This window comes from Chrysemys picta, chromosome 9, assembly GCF_011386835.1.
Source record: "Chrysemys picta bellii isolate R12L10 chromosome 9, ASM1138683v2, whole genome shotgun sequence".
Classification (NCBI taxonomy): domain Eukaryota; kingdom Metazoa; phylum Chordata; order Testudines; family Emydidae; genus Chrysemys; species Chrysemys picta.
This window is the reverse complement of record NC_088799.1, coordinates 20,671,205-20,686,665: the sequence shown is the minus strand read 5'-3', so window position 1 is coordinate 20,686,665 and position 15,461 is coordinate 20,671,205. Positions and strand designations below refer to the sequence as shown.

The window sequence follows — 15,461 nt, the reverse complement described above, 5'->3', positions numbered from 1 at the left end:
ACGATGAAAAATAGCTTGAAAATATGTAATGTTTTCTGACCGTTTAATTCAAAAGAATGTACTCTTCAATCAAATCAATCATCCAATACCAAGTAAATCAGTGGGTATCTGATCAGAATTAATTACACTTGAATGGTAGTGTATATGCTTTAAAGAAGCTTCTGGATTTGTAAAGATAATATAATAATTAGGTTTTTTTATGCACACAAAATAATAAACTTTTATGGTAATCTTCAGATGGCTTCTCTTCTATACTTACTCTTACTGAAGTAAAGTGTGCTCTTTTTCCATAAGATTTACCATGCAGTTGGATTTATGTTATACAGGAAATCAAGCCACCATATACACAGAGCAGGAATATTTACAGCCAGTTGTAAGATCACTACTAATTCACGGTAGGGTTCAAACAGATCAAGCCATATTATTCATTAAACACCCATAAGAAACAAAATAGAGTATTAGAATTTAAACATGCAAATATGATTGACACAATTTGCATTATCCCTTTAAGTGCAAGCCGGATACCTGCATCCAAGTTCAGCCATGGACCATAAAGCACCCTGAGAATTGCTGTCAGACACCATTGGACTTGTAGTTTTCAGGGAACACAGGAAGAATAGGCAGAGGGAAGGGAATGTTGGAAAAGGGACAGGATATAAGAAGCAAAATTTTCTGAGTAGGAGAGAGACAAGACTTGGTGAGAGTCTCTTCACAGGGAGCCTTGTGAGGGAGCTCAGCAGTTTGCTGTGGAGGCTCTCTACTAGGGATCAGTGGTCTGAGTAGTAAATGGTGGTAGTTGCCTATTGAGAAGGAGATGGAGAAATAGCCTGAGTGGGGGAGAGTTTTGTTTTGTTTATTAGAGTTGTTCTGGAAAAGGAAAGCTTTTCTTCCTCAAATAAAAAGTTCCCACTGGCCCAGAAGTTGCCCTAAAGATACTTAGCTAAGTTGCCTTCTGGTTAGTCCTTCCTATTCTTTTAAGAACTTACAAACACTGTGCTCTGGTGTAGTCTGGCTTCTCTGAGAGAGCTTCATTTTCTTCAAACTTCTCTTTCCAGAGTGATCCAGTTTTTTTTCAAATGGCTCTGGTAAAATTTCTCCTCTATGGGAAACCCCAATGAAGTCACATTCTTTTTGAGAGTTATCCGGTCTGGTTTTCCTCTCTGACTCACTCCATTCTGGTTCCTCTTCTCTCTCAATAGTTTTGGCCTTCTGTGATTTCTGAATGCAGTGGCTGCTCTTGTAGAATCTTAGGCAAAAAAAATCAATATTGTACATCAGAGTCTCATACGTTGCCTTTCATTCGAAGGGCTCCATTTTCTTATAACCCTTTATATTAAGTAATAGTAATAATATTGGCCCAGACTCATGAAGATAGACAAATGTCTACAAAATGGAATTCACTGTGCCCGTACAGGGGAAACTTCTTGAACACCATCAGTACACAGAAATGCCAATTACAAACAAATAGTGGACAGCCAAAGGACTGATGAGAACTGATTCAATGATGGAACTTTCACAGCTGAAGAAATTGTGGGAAGACATTTGACATAATTATCTGCAAATATAAACTGCAAGCCATCATGAGTCATTTGAGTATACCTCAAAAGTAAGGATTAACAGGTTTCAGAGGACGTTGTATGTAGGTGGAAATAAAGTTGGAAGGGGATTTGAAACAGATGAGTTTTCTACAAACTGTAGAAAATAAACAGGAGTGTATTGCATTGTTTGACACATTCTGTACCTAAAAGAGACGTAAAATGCTAATATATGTTTGATGGAATATGTATTTTCAGAATAATACTCCATGATGAGTTGCTTGGAAGGGAAGGTACAGAGTGAATTTAAACTCGCATTCTTTGGGGAATAGCATGGATAGAGAAAAAATATCATCAGTAGGGGATGGAGGAACAGCTACTTGTCCCTAAGGGAGCATCCATGTCTCTTTTAAAATGGCATGAATTGAAGAACAACTTTTTCTTCTTTTTTATATTCAAAGTGTACATAGTTTACAAGACCATTTTACAGTTTTCTACATATAAGCACCCTAAACATATTTTTGATAGCTAGCACTGGATACCATTTACAATCTTAACCTTGAAGAATACTGCCTTTGAATGATGGGGCTCATGAAAATGAGGGAATATGAGTACTAAGATAGCTGGTATCGTGGAAGCTGCTCCACACACATTTTTTATAATGCACTTCAATCTAGCTGAGCCTGAAAGACTTATGGGGGCTTTCCTGAATGTAGATAGTGTAAGACCAACTCTGCTAAACTGTCTGAAGTGGCCAGATATATGATGGTGTGATTACTTGAGTATGTTTCCATGGGGTAACATTTCAAACCAGTTCACATAACCATTAAACTGGAATATATTTTAAATAACAAGGAACACCAAGAGATGAGGTGGCTGAGGTAATATCTTTTATTGGGCCCACTTCCGTTGATGAGAATGACAAGTTTTCAAACTTAGGGCATGTCTACACTTACCGGGTATCAACGCTGCGGCGATAGATGCATCGGGAGTTGATTTAGCAGGTCTAGTGAAGGCCAGTAGGTCGCTCTCCTGCCGACTCTGGTATTCCACCGGAATGAAAAGCGTAAGTTAAGTTGACAGGAGAGTGTCTTCCATCAACCCAGCACAGTGTAGGCACCACAGTAAGTTGATCTAAGCTACATTGACTCCAGCTATGTTATTCACATAGCTGGAGTTGCGTAACTTAGGTTGACTTACCCCACATAGTGTAGACAAGGCCTTAAACAGAGCTTTTCTTTAGGGCCTCAAAAGCTCTAAAGTTTATCACTCTCACCAACAGAAGTTGGTCCAATAAAAGATATTACCTCACCCACCTTGTGTCTATATCCTGGGACCAATGTGGCTACAACAACACTGTATAAACACAAATACTTTCTTATTACATTTACATTAATGGCCAACTGCTCTCATATGGAGGCACAATTTGCATATCCCTAAGCCCACCATATCTGCTGCACTCCTGATGTGGGCACACAGAGTTTTCACCGTCAGAAGTTACTCAGAGGAGTTCACCTTTAGTTCCTGCTGGGGACTTGTAGTGATGCAGAGTGGCCTCTTACTGAGCCAGAGGGGAAGGGACCACTCTCTGAACTCAGGTGGGCAGAGCCTGGCTGTGCTCATCCCTCCCACCAGAAGGCAGGAGACAGGACAGGAAGTATAAAGGGCGGGTCCTGGAGCTCAGTTGGGCTCCACCCACCAGAGGAGACAGACGCTTTCTGCCTGCTCCCAAGCCTGGAGATCAAAGGAGAGCTCTGCTGAACTGAGGACTAGCCAGAGTGGCTGGAGTTGCCAGCAGACTGAGGCACCAAGGAGTTGCCCCTGGCTACTTACTTCAAGGAGCTGAAGGACACCCCACAGTTCCAGGTACACCACAAGGGGAGGGTAGGAAGTGGCCCGGGGTAGCTGACCTCAGTCTGGACACATTGCTGCCTAAAATGCGGTCAGCATGTTGTGGCTGGATTCCCTGCTGACCCAGTGGCAGAACACTCTGCCACTGTTAGGGCCCTGGGATGGAAGCCTCCCCTTTCTAGGCCAAGAGGCATGTGTTCGTCAGCCGTCCGCTGGAGCTAGGACACCTGACCTCTTCGCTGCTCTGTCCTGAGTACAGGCCAGAGTCCTAGACTATTTGCTGCCCTGCCCTGACTGAAAGCCTGGGCTCAGAGACTTTTTTGCTGCTCTTCCCTGACTGCAGCCTGGAGTCATAGATTGGTTGTGCCCCACCCTGCATGAAGACCTGGGGCCTAGAGACTCATTGGTGGCTCTGCCTGGACTGCAGGTCAGAGCCACAGACTGTTCATTGCTCTGCTAATTTCCTGACTGTGGGTGATGCCTAGTGATGTAGTGAGGTGGAGTGGCCTCCGCTAACCTACTACAGGGCTCCATTCATGACTGTGCTGAATTAATGCATTGCCTTGTCACACACCATCCCTAGCCAGCATGGTCCACATTTGGCCATAGCAGATGGAAAGCTGTGATCATCTTCTGCCATCAAACCTACCTCCCAGCAGACTTTTCAGCACCAGAGGCTCTGCTAAATTTGGGTTTTCAGACCAGATTACAGCTTTTTTTTTTAATAGCCATTGTCCACTTTGGAGGAGAGATGAAAAGAAGCTATGCAGAAACAATAGCCCCCAAAGGAACTCTAAATAGTCTTTGGGGAGAGCACACTTGTGTAGGAACTCTGCCTGTCTTTGAGAAGGTACCGCATACTCCCCACCTCAATCTATGCCATTTCCATTCATGAACTTTCCCTTTCTCAACCCCTTAGGGTAGGCAAAGACCATGAGCTCAGTACAGTGCCAGTGCTCCCCAGCCAAAATGTGACTTGCTCTCTGCACAGGAGGGCAGGGAAGGGAGAGAAATACTCCTTGTGGCATATACCTACCTGCTCCGTACATCCTCACAGAGCCAACCACAACCTTGCCCTTACTCTTATTTGAGATATGTAAGATTGAATGTTAGCTATGGAGACAGAGGCATGGGGGTTATCCCAGTTATAGCTGACATCACTTTAAACTCATATTTTTTCTTACTATAGCCAATCATGAGTGGTACAAACCAACCATAGCCAATAATGGGTAAATAGTAGTATTTTTGCCTGGATCTTTCCAACACCCTCCCTCCCCCCAGACATGCAGCTTTGTAGAGCTTTCCTTTTTGAGGGGTGATTGTATAACAAGAGAGCCTTATTTTAGGCATTATCTAATTCTCATTAGTGTCATTGGAAAGACTCCCATTGACTTTGGTGAGAGACCCTTTCAGAGGATGCTGGACTCCTAAATTCTTACCTTTGAGAATCCCAAAATGCAGATCTAATGGCATGACATTTCCCCATATTGTTGAACAGAGAACAGTACAGATGGCATATGCCAGTCTTCCTCAAATCCAGTATACTTAAATGAATCTTTCATAATAATTTAATAATAAAAGTTAGAAAATAAATTGTCAACATTCTCCAAGGCATATTTAAAACCAGGGTATTCATGTTGTCCTGTTATGTATGGTTTTACTACCGAGTGAGTCTGCCCCAAGCTGTTCCATTTGGATAACAGTATAAAGCATCACTTTTAAGCAAACACAAGTTACTGTGTGATTAAAGCTAGCAACGTTTTGCCAAGTTAATAGTAGCCAAAATTCTTCCACATCGAATATACTGAAGTGGCAGCAATATTCATTTCACCCTTCACAGAGTTCATCATTACTGTACAAGTATTCCCTTAGCATGAGACAATAGCAGCCAAAAGTAAAATAATTGTTTCTCCTTGCAGAGGCGTGCTCCAAGAAAACTCTCCAGGGACTGTATTAAGCATGTCCAATTTTTCCAACCATATCTTGAAAGAGTAGTGCCATCTGCTTTTATCATATACTTTACACAACACTTAAGTGGAGACTGAGCACAACAAAACTTGCTGTCCATCCCCTGAGAAATTGTGCCTTTTCAAGAGCACTGATGACCCCAATGGTCCAATTTCGCTTGATGATATTGCTCTGTGGGTTTTTTGTGCACAAGGAATCAACGTAAAAAGAAGTAACCAGCAGAACTTTTTATTTTTCATTGATTCCTTTTTTTTTTAAACATTTTTTATTTAAAAAGGACAAGGCAATGTTGGGTGGTGTGTGAAAGAGAAAGAGGCTGAGGTACAGTGGCTGATGCTTCATCCCTGGGGAATACAGCAGCATGGTGGTTGTTCTTTATTACTTGTTACATCTGAAAGGATACTTTGAAAAAGTATTGACCTTAGTGGGACCCCCAGAAATTAGTGGGAGCTGTGTGGCTGAAGTCCATATCGCTCTGCAAATACAAGGATTAAATTAATGTATGACTACTACTTCTTGCACTACACAGTAGTGTTAAAGAAAATTGTTTAAAAGGCCCTGGGAAAATGCAGGAGAGATTGTACCTGGTTCATGGTAAATTTTAATAATAGATTCTCCAATTCAGTTTTGTGGGAACCTCTACATAAAATGGACAGCTGACATCCTACAATTGGGTTTAAATTCCAGCAGCCCAGTTATCCTCTCTAGTGCACAGTATGCATTTGCCCATAAATATGAAAGCTTCATCTGGTTATTTCAAAGAGAGTAAGGTACATTTGAAAACACGTCACCAAACAAAATTTAATTCACACATTTTTTTAACAAGCTTCATCAGCATGGGAGCATGTCCTCTGGAATGGTGGCTGAAGCACGAAGAGGCATATGAATGTTTAATATATCTGGCACATGACATAAGTACCTTGCAATACTGGCTTCAAAAGTGCCATGAGAATGCCTGTTCTCACTTTTTGGTGACATTGTAAATAAGAAGAGGGCAGCTTTATCTCCTGTAAATGTAAACAAATGTATTTGTCTCAGCAATTGGCTAAACAAGAAGTAGGACCGAGTGGACTTGTAGGCTCTACAGTTTTACATTATTTTGTTTTTGAGGGCAGTTATGTAACAAAAAAAAATCTACATTTGTAAGTTGCACTTTCACGATAAAGAGGTTGCACTACAGTACTTGTATGAGGTGAATTGAAAAATACTATTTCTTTTGTTTATATTATTATTTTTATTACAAATATTTGCACTGTAAAAATGATAGCGTATACACTATGCACATTGTAATCTGTGTTGTAATTGAAATCAATATATTTGAAAATGTAGAAAAACATCCAAAAATATTTAATACATTTCAATTGGTATTCTATTGCTTAAGATTGCGATTAAAACCGTGATTAATTGCGATTAATTTTTTAAATCGTGATTAATTTTTTGAGTTAATTGTGTGAGGTTAACTGCGATTAATCGACAGCTCTAATAATTTTCATTAAAAATCATTACTTCTTATATGAAATAAATACCCGTGACTTGCATCCACACCCATTGGTTCCTGCCCACATAGCAAATTTGGAATTATAAGGTACAACTTATGTTCTTTTATGAAGAAATGCTTGGAGCCTAATTATACAGCCATGTCAATGTTACTCCCCCTTACTTCACTGGGAGTTGCAAGCATGCCACAGCTGAAGTAGTCTTCCTCTAGAAACGGATTTTCCTATTGCAACTCTTTCTCCCTCAAATGACAGAGGAGATGGCTGAGACCCCATGCAGGAAAGAGCACTGGATGTCTCAGAGGAGTCTAGACATTTGAGGGGATGAGGGAGCAAGAGTCATTCTTCACAGAGACACCAACCAATGCTTTACTTGATATTCGGCAGCATACTCTAAGGTATTTTTATAAGGCGGTCTTTTCAAGATGTCTGTATCAAAACATGTAACCTTTCACGGTATGTATTTTTAATAAACAATGTAGAGTATAAAGGTCACAATTACAGTGGTATTTTACAGGATTTGTCATTCCTTTTTGGTTTTGTTATTTAGTACTTTCCTTCTTATACATTACTAGACTAGCTATGACTTTTACTAAAGTGGGGAAATTACAGCACACATTGCCAAATTGCCACTCTTTAATTAGGAAGCAAGTTTTTTTTCCCATTCTTGTAACCTCTGGCATTTAGGGCTGGTGAACAGCCAATTGAAAGAGGCATATGGAGGAAAAAGAATGTGGCATTCACACGATGCAAGATTAAGTGTCCAGTCAAAATGATAAGGTTAGACTAAGCCATCCCACAATAATTTATAAAATGCGGAATGCAATGCATCTGAAGACAGAGAGCTGTGTGCTACTAATAAACCACATCCAACTGATTTCAGCATATTGAAAAGTGTTCAGTCAGATAATTACTGTTAATTATTAATTCTTTTTCATGATCAGATCAATCGGTGGTGGCACAGAAAAACAATGCATTTGATATTTGCAATCTGCCACACACTGGCACGCTTGCAGACCTTTCAACACAAGCTTTTGGCACCTAGTGATTCAACTTTATTTTGTATTTATTTCAGAAAGCTGCCACAAAGGCTAATAAAAATGACAAAACATCTGTTTTTGTAAAATTGTTTACCTTCATCTAACTTTGGAGTCACTTTTCTTATTGTGCAATCAGGCTTGATACACCCTAGGGATATAAACCTCTTAACAACCCACAAGCACTGACATGCCTTTGGAGTTTATTGCTACTTTAACAGTAAGTTGCAATCTGTTTTTGTGTTGGTTTTTGTTTTTCTTTTTTTAAGATAGACCAGAAGCAATTTCGTAAAACTTTCTGTAATTATGAGAAATAAACTACAGATTAGTTCTAAATAAATACTTTTGCAGTGTTTAGCATACAGTACTGTACCAGTAGGTTAATATGCATTTAGGTGATTTTTTTAAAGGTACTGTAGTTTTAATGTTAGAAAGAAAAGTTTTTTTTTTTTTTAGAGCTGTATGTGACTCTCTGTTTTCAGTTTGCAGAAATTCATGTCTACTGTATTTGGATTTCAACACCTGTCTCTTGTGTTGGGTTCTGAACGAACCCAGAACTGTCTCAAAACCACCAAGATTCATTTGGATTCGTGCTGCCACTGAAAAGTTTTGTGAATTTATTGACGCAAGGGCTGAGTTTAACCAAGTGAGTTTCACTGGATTTTGATTTCATGTGACAATTTCAACTTATGATCCAATTTTAGATCCTGCTTTTACGAAGACCATTGTTCATACTGAACTTAAAGCATGTAGCCATATTGAAGTTAAGGAGACTGACTGTATCTTTAAAGTGAAGCATATACACATTTGCAGGATTAAACACCTTCCCCGCCCCCCAAATAGATGGCTATGTTAAAAAAATCACCAAGTTTAAAATATTTATAAAGCTCCTTGACTTGAGAGGTGTGTGGTATCAAGGATGATTTACTTATTTGAAATGTCCCTAAAACGTTTTTTGAAGATTCCCTGGTTTGACCTCCCAAAACACAAATCCTCTCCAAAAAATCCTTCCTTATTCTCCCCGCATTCACAGTGATAGCTGGCTGCACTCATCCTCTGTTTCTTTCTTTTTGGATGGCTGTGTATGTCCGGGAGCTAGTATGGCTGCATTCTTGGAAGCACCTAAGTGCTGTTATCACTGCACCAAGAGAACAGAAGCAGCCAAACCATTTGCAAATTGCTGAAACATTTACATGTAATTATCAAAATAAAGATTTGCATGGAAGGTGAGGATAATTATTTAATTGAATCCTCCCTGTTTCCATCTCAACAGTTGACAGCTTCTGAGCTAGGGAAAAGGGACATTTGCAAATTGGCTTTGGATGTCACCAAATTTTGTTCTGCTAAACTTTGGCAAAATGCTTAGAAAATTTTTACACCTGCCATAAAACATTAGTGAAATATTGACTGGAACTAGAGATGGACCCAGGATTAGATCAGAATCAACACGTCCCCAAAGCATGAGCAGTTCATGTTTGGGGCACTAATCCAGTCCCATCTATAACTAGAAGTTATTTCAACTCTGTAAGTAGAGACACAAATAATTTCATATAGATCGGATCCAAAACTGTAGAATAAACAATCATGGTGAGATTCTCCCTCCCCTGTCCACTGAAACTTTAATAGTATCAATACTTTTTATTATTAGTGCATTATCTCTCTGCTGTTCTCAAAGCATTTGCCAAAGGTCATTAGATTAATCCTCACAATGTTCTTGTAAAGCAGGGATGGATTATTATCTCCATTTTACAGATGGGGAAACTGAGAGACAGAGAAATTAAGTGATGTGCCCAAATTTTTGAAGGGGGTCCAGGACAGCGCATCTTGCTGTTGAAATTATAAGATCTTCGGGGCAGGAACTGTCTCTTACTGTGTTTGCACAGTACCTAGCATAATGGGGTCCCATTCTCAGTTGGCCTCCAGAATTACCAAAGTTAACATGATCATATATATTATATATAGTATTTCTAATGCACCTATCATGCTTGCTATTTAAATGCTGAACAACAGTTCTGGAGGAAGTCTAAAAAGTCCAAACACATTTTCCTTCAGTTCCCCAGTTTTTCAGAATGTGTCTGTGCTTTGATTAAATTTATTGTTACTGGGGAAATTGGAATGAAGAAATGGATTTAGTACTAACTGGGATAGCTACTCTATCGGCTGTACCTCAAAGTATACTTCTAGATTTCTTTTTCCTGGTTTTCAGGGCTCCTCTCGTCTGATCCCTTACTTAATTTTATTTTTCTATTTGAAAAGGAGACGATATCCTTATTTTAGCATATTACGAGGCTGAGAAAATAAGAAGGTGGTACACCAACCATCTCAGTGGCTCCTTAGTTAAAAAAAAAAAGTAAAAATAAAAAGAGAAATCTTTCTTTCACCCAGTTTCTTCTTTATGTGCTTAATCTAGATCACATCATATTATCATTTTTATGACATAGAATAAGTGACACTGTTCCAAAATCCCAGCAGTAGACAGTGAAGCAATGCTTTCAGAAAGCTGTTTAACTATGCCAGCACTCAGCATATTTTAAAAGGCACTTTTAAATTATCCAGATGTGCTCTTGCAATAGGATTATTTGCAGAATCTGTTTAAAATTTTTTTTTTAGGCAGATATTGCTAGTGGGGCAACTTCCATTAATGTGAATGCCGACTATGTTTGTGCAGCAAGGGGAAAATAGTGGATTTCTCCAATTTTAGGTGAGCAATCATATTGCTCAGCACCAACTTTTAATATGGAAGAGGATATTCACCCTCTAATGCAGGTACATCATTACCAACAACACTGATATGTTCATGAAGAGAAAAATATACTATACAACACCTCACAGTTTGCAATAATGTGAAGACCTGTATGAATGTGCACCATATTATCTCTAGTTCTTTTTAGTGTGTTTGTAAGGAAATGTGTTAAAAAAATGCTTTTCTCTTCTAAATAGTTCTTCTAGCATAGTTTGGCTTACTAAAAACAAAAAACAAACAATTGGAGATAGATTTGTTCTGGATAAGCTGCCGAATGTTCAGATAAATATATTCAGATGAAACCAGACAAATCTGATCCAGAAATTGATCTGGAAATCGCATGAAAATTTGCTTCCTCACAGGATTCTTGTATCTTTCAAGCTCATGTTATGAAAATTTGGCACCATTTCTTCCTGGTACAGCACCAAGTTCACCAATTGCACTTTGTCTTAAGTAAGGTTACACTGATTTACATTATCTGAGGATTTAGCCCTATAATTATTGTGAAGCTTATTTTAACAGATCACTCAAGACACTGTCAAAAATTGTTTGATGAAGGAAGTCTTCCACTAAAGATGAACGAGATTTGCATTTGCCATGGCCATTAGCCTACACTCATTGAAGTCAATGGAAAAGTTCCCATTAACTATAATAATGCAGGGTCAGGGCCTAAGTATGAGGATATAAACATACCAATACAAACAACAATATAAATACTACATAAGTGCAGTATGGCCCAGTTAAATGATGGGAACTTTAACCTCTGAATTTTGTGACCTTTTTGCGCAGTTAGGACCTCTTGTTAGCTTCATTGCACTTTGAATCGGGCTCTATAATGCTGGGCCCTTAGTTTTTGCTAAAATAGATATATTGCATAATGAGATAGTATGTTTGACAGAGAGAGGGAGATGCTGAATTTATTTTTCTCAGTACAGTGCAGAAAAATGAGAAATACAACATGCCAGCATAGAAAATAATGCTGCTTAATGCCATTGGTGATGTGTGCCTGTTAACTGACTAAAAAGTGCAATCGTTTACTTTGATTCAGTCCTGTTTCTCCTTGGCTTAAATGTGGAAGAGCTCCATAAACTAAATTATGATAAAATAAGTGTAGCAGACCTTTGGGCTTTCTTCAATAAATAATTCATAATGCAGGTATCCATAATTTCCTTTGGATTGAGATTGCTTTTGGTGTGTCCTGACAAAACAGGAGACAGTGGAGTTTTCTGCAGTTACATAAGGAGAAAGGTGGGTAAAAATTAGGTAAGAATGCGGATGCAAATCACTAAACCAAACAAGTGGCTAGAACAGTATTCCTTTCCAGACTTGGTGCGTGCACACATTGGTATACAGGATGTGCACTTTTTATGATCATTGTCACAGCCCCGGTTGAACTCCCCCTGCTGAGCGCTCACCAGGCTATTGTGTTTGGATCCATGCACTGGATCCTGTGTGCTTCTAAGCCCACTGAGTTTGAGCAGTGGCCTGGCCCTGGCTCTGGCTATTGAGTCTCAGGATCACTCCCAAGGTGCAAGCTCCCTGTGTAGTCCCCTTTTGTGGAAGTGGGATGCAGATGACCTAGGCCCCAAGACAAGTACTGAACCCCCTCAAGCCTCCCCCGTAGCTTAAACTAGAGGTCTGCTCGGGCCTAATTTTTAGGCCAGCACTGGAAACAAGCCCACCCAATCCAATGAAGACCAAGTTGTTTTCTGACCTAAGCCCGAACATTCCCCCTGAACATAAGACAGTGCTACCACTGCTGCCCCCCTGGGGGATTGTCTTTCCTCCTTCTGCTCTTGGAGTCAATGTGATGGTGGCTGCATGCCCTGCCCCTGCTGTCTGTCACCTCTTGCTGCACTGAATGTGTTCTGTGGAGTGAGAGACACTATGACTCCTCAGAGTGCACACTCTGCAGCACACACAGTGCAGCGAGTTGGCAGTGGCTGGCAAGAGTGGGCACATAGCCGCCACTGAACCCACCCCTCGGAGGAGGAGGAGGAGGAGGAAAGCTGACCTAAGCCCAAGAGAGTTGGGTTATTTTCCATCCATCCTGACCTGGACCTGACACTTGTAGTCAGGTCCTGTGGGTTTGGGTCAGGTTGCAGGGCTCTAACTTGAGCACACACATTCCTAGAGCTTCACTCTCATAGGTATTCTGGTTTACAGTTTAACGCTTTGGGGACACACAACAGTTACAGCAAGGTCCTCGGACTCTGCCAAGCAACTACTTAAACACACATACCTTATTCCTAGAGAAAGCCTAGAGACTTACAGATCCATGCAAAACCAACACCACCTGCACACAAAAATCCTTCCCTCCAGTGTCCTCACCACTCGGAGTTTGAGTTTTGATCAGTCTTTTCAGGGTCCCAGACCTTCTGCCTCTCCTCCTAGAATCTTCAGGTTCTATCTCTCTCTATCCCTGCAACAAGATCTCTTCCACTTGTTCTGGTCTAGCAGTCAAAAGGTTCCCTCTCCCTCAGACAGCATAGACTCATAGAAATGTAGGGTTATAAAGTCCTGGAGAGGTCATCTAGTCAAACCTCTTGCATTGAGGAAGGGCCAAGTATACCTAGATCATCCCTTCCAGGTGTTTGTCTAACCCAGTGGTCCCCAACCTTTCTGTGTGGCGGGCTCCGGACGACTAGCTGCCGAGGAGTGTGGCCGCCGGACAAGCAGCCCCCGAAATGCCGCCGAGAAGCGGCAATGCCAAGAAGCATCGCCACCGAAATGCTGCTGAGAAGTAGCGTCATCAAGAGGCGTCGCCGCCGAAAATCAGCTGCATTTCAGCGGCAACGCTTCTTGACATTGCTGCTTCTCGGCGGCATTTCGGCAGCTGCTTGTCCGGCACCCGCAGGCACCGCGTTGGGGACCATTGATCTAACTTGTTCTTTAAAACCTCCAGTGACGGGGATTCTACAACCACCCTTGGAAGCCTCTTCCGGGGCTTAACTACTCATAGAGTTAGAAAGTTCTTCCTAATAGCTAACCTAAATCTCCCTTGCTGCAGATTGCTTCCTATCCTACCTTCAGTGGATATGGAGTGCAATTGATCACCTTCCTCTTTATAACAGCCTTTATCATATTTGAGGACTGTTATCAGGTCCTCCCTTCAGTCTTTTCTCAAGACTAAACACAGCCAGTTTTTTTTAACCTTTGATCATAGTTCAGGTTTTCTAAACCTTTTATCATTTTTGTTGCTGTCCTCTGGACTCCCTCCAATTTCTCTGCATCTTTCCTGAAATGTGGAAACAGTATTCCAACTGAGGCCTTACCAGTGCCAAGTAGAGCAGGACAATTCCTCCTGTGTCTTAGACCTTGGCTACACTTGCTAGTTACAGCACAATAAAGCAGCCCCGGACGCCCTGGCTCACTCCCCGTCTACACTGGCAAGGCACGTAGAGCGCTCTGACTCCGCAGCTACAGCTCTGCTGGTACTCCACCTCAGCAAGTGGAATAACGTTTGCTGCACCCCCGCTGGAGTGCTGCAGCTCCAGTATGAATGAGGTGTTGCGTTACTGTGCTGTGATCAGTCTCCGGAAATGTCCCATAATCCCCTTAAGTCAAATGGCCACTCTTGTCATTGTTGTGAAATCGGCTGCAGGAATGTGGAAATGCCCTTTCAAAGCTCCGTTTCGGAGAAGCCGACTGCTTATCAGTTCTGAGAAAAAGCATACATTTACTGTTTGCTTTGAGTGAGTGAGAGAGAGGTGGGGGGGTGGAAAAGGGGGGTCTGAACTTAAGACAGATGCTGACACTCTCAGCACCCCAAAAACCCACTCTCTCTCCCCCCACATACACACAACATACTCCCTGTCACACTCCACCCCACCCCACCCATTTGAAAAGCACATTGCAGTCACTTGCATGCTGGGATAGCTGCCCATAATGCACCGCTCCCAATGCCGCTGCAGGTGCCACAAAGGTGGCCATGCCAGTGCGCTTGAAGCTGTCAGTGTGGACAGACTGCAGCGCTTTCCCTACTGTGCTCTACGAAGGCGGGTTTAACTCACAGAGCTCTATATCTGCAAGGGTAGCCATGCCCTTACCTATGACACTTCTGTGAATACACTCCAGAATGATATTAGACTTTTTTTTGCAGTGGCATCATGTTGTTGACTCATATTCAATATGTGATCCATTATTCTTTTCAGTCAGGCATTTGATTTTTTTCTTATATATATTACTTTGCACGTATCTTTATTGGATTTGAAAGTGGAAGGCAGCTTGGGTGACAGTGATCATGAAATGATAAAGTTCATGATTCTAAGGAATGGTAGGAGGGAGAACAGCAAAATAAAGACAATGGGTTTCAAGAAGGCAGACTTTAGCAAACTGAGGGAGTTGGTAGGTAAGATCCCATGGGAAGCAAGTCTAAGGGGAAAAACAATAGAAGACAGTTGGCAGTTTTTCAAACAGACATTATTAAGGGCATAAGAGCAAACTATGCCACTGCATAAGAAAGATTGGAAGTATGGAAAGAGACCACCCCGGCTTAACCAGAAGATCTTCAATGATCTAAAAATCAAAAAAGAGTCCTACAAAAAGTGGAAACTAGGTCAAATTGCAAAGGATGAATATAAACAAATAACACAAGTATGTAGGGACACAATTAGAAAGGCCAAGGCACAAAACGAGATCAAACTAACCAGAGACATAAAGGGTTACAAGAAAACATTCTACAAATACATTAGAAGCAAGAGGAAGACGAAGGACAGGGTAGGCCTGTTACTCTGTGTGTGTGTGTGTGTGTGTGTGTGTGTGTGTGTGTGTGTGAAAATAACATAAAATGCGGAAATGATAGAGGTGCTTAATGACTTCTTTGCTTCAG

At 41.0% G+C, this 15,461-nt stretch overlaps 1 long non-coding RNA gene across 1 annotated transcript in view; it reads left to right on the top strand.

Moving 5' to 3' along the window:
• Positions 1 to 7,797: 7,797 nt before the first annotated feature.
• LOC135973484 (uncharacterized) overlaps positions 7,798 to 15,461 on the top strand; it is a 28,691-nt gene continuing 21,027 nt past the window's right edge. Inside the window, exons 1-2 of the long non-coding RNA XR_010590340.1 lie at positions 7,798 to 8,107; positions 8,370 to 8,533. This is a non-coding gene — a long non-coding RNA (uncharacterized LOC135973484). The remainder of the gene's footprint in view (positions 8,108 to 8,369; positions 8,534 to 15,461) is intronic.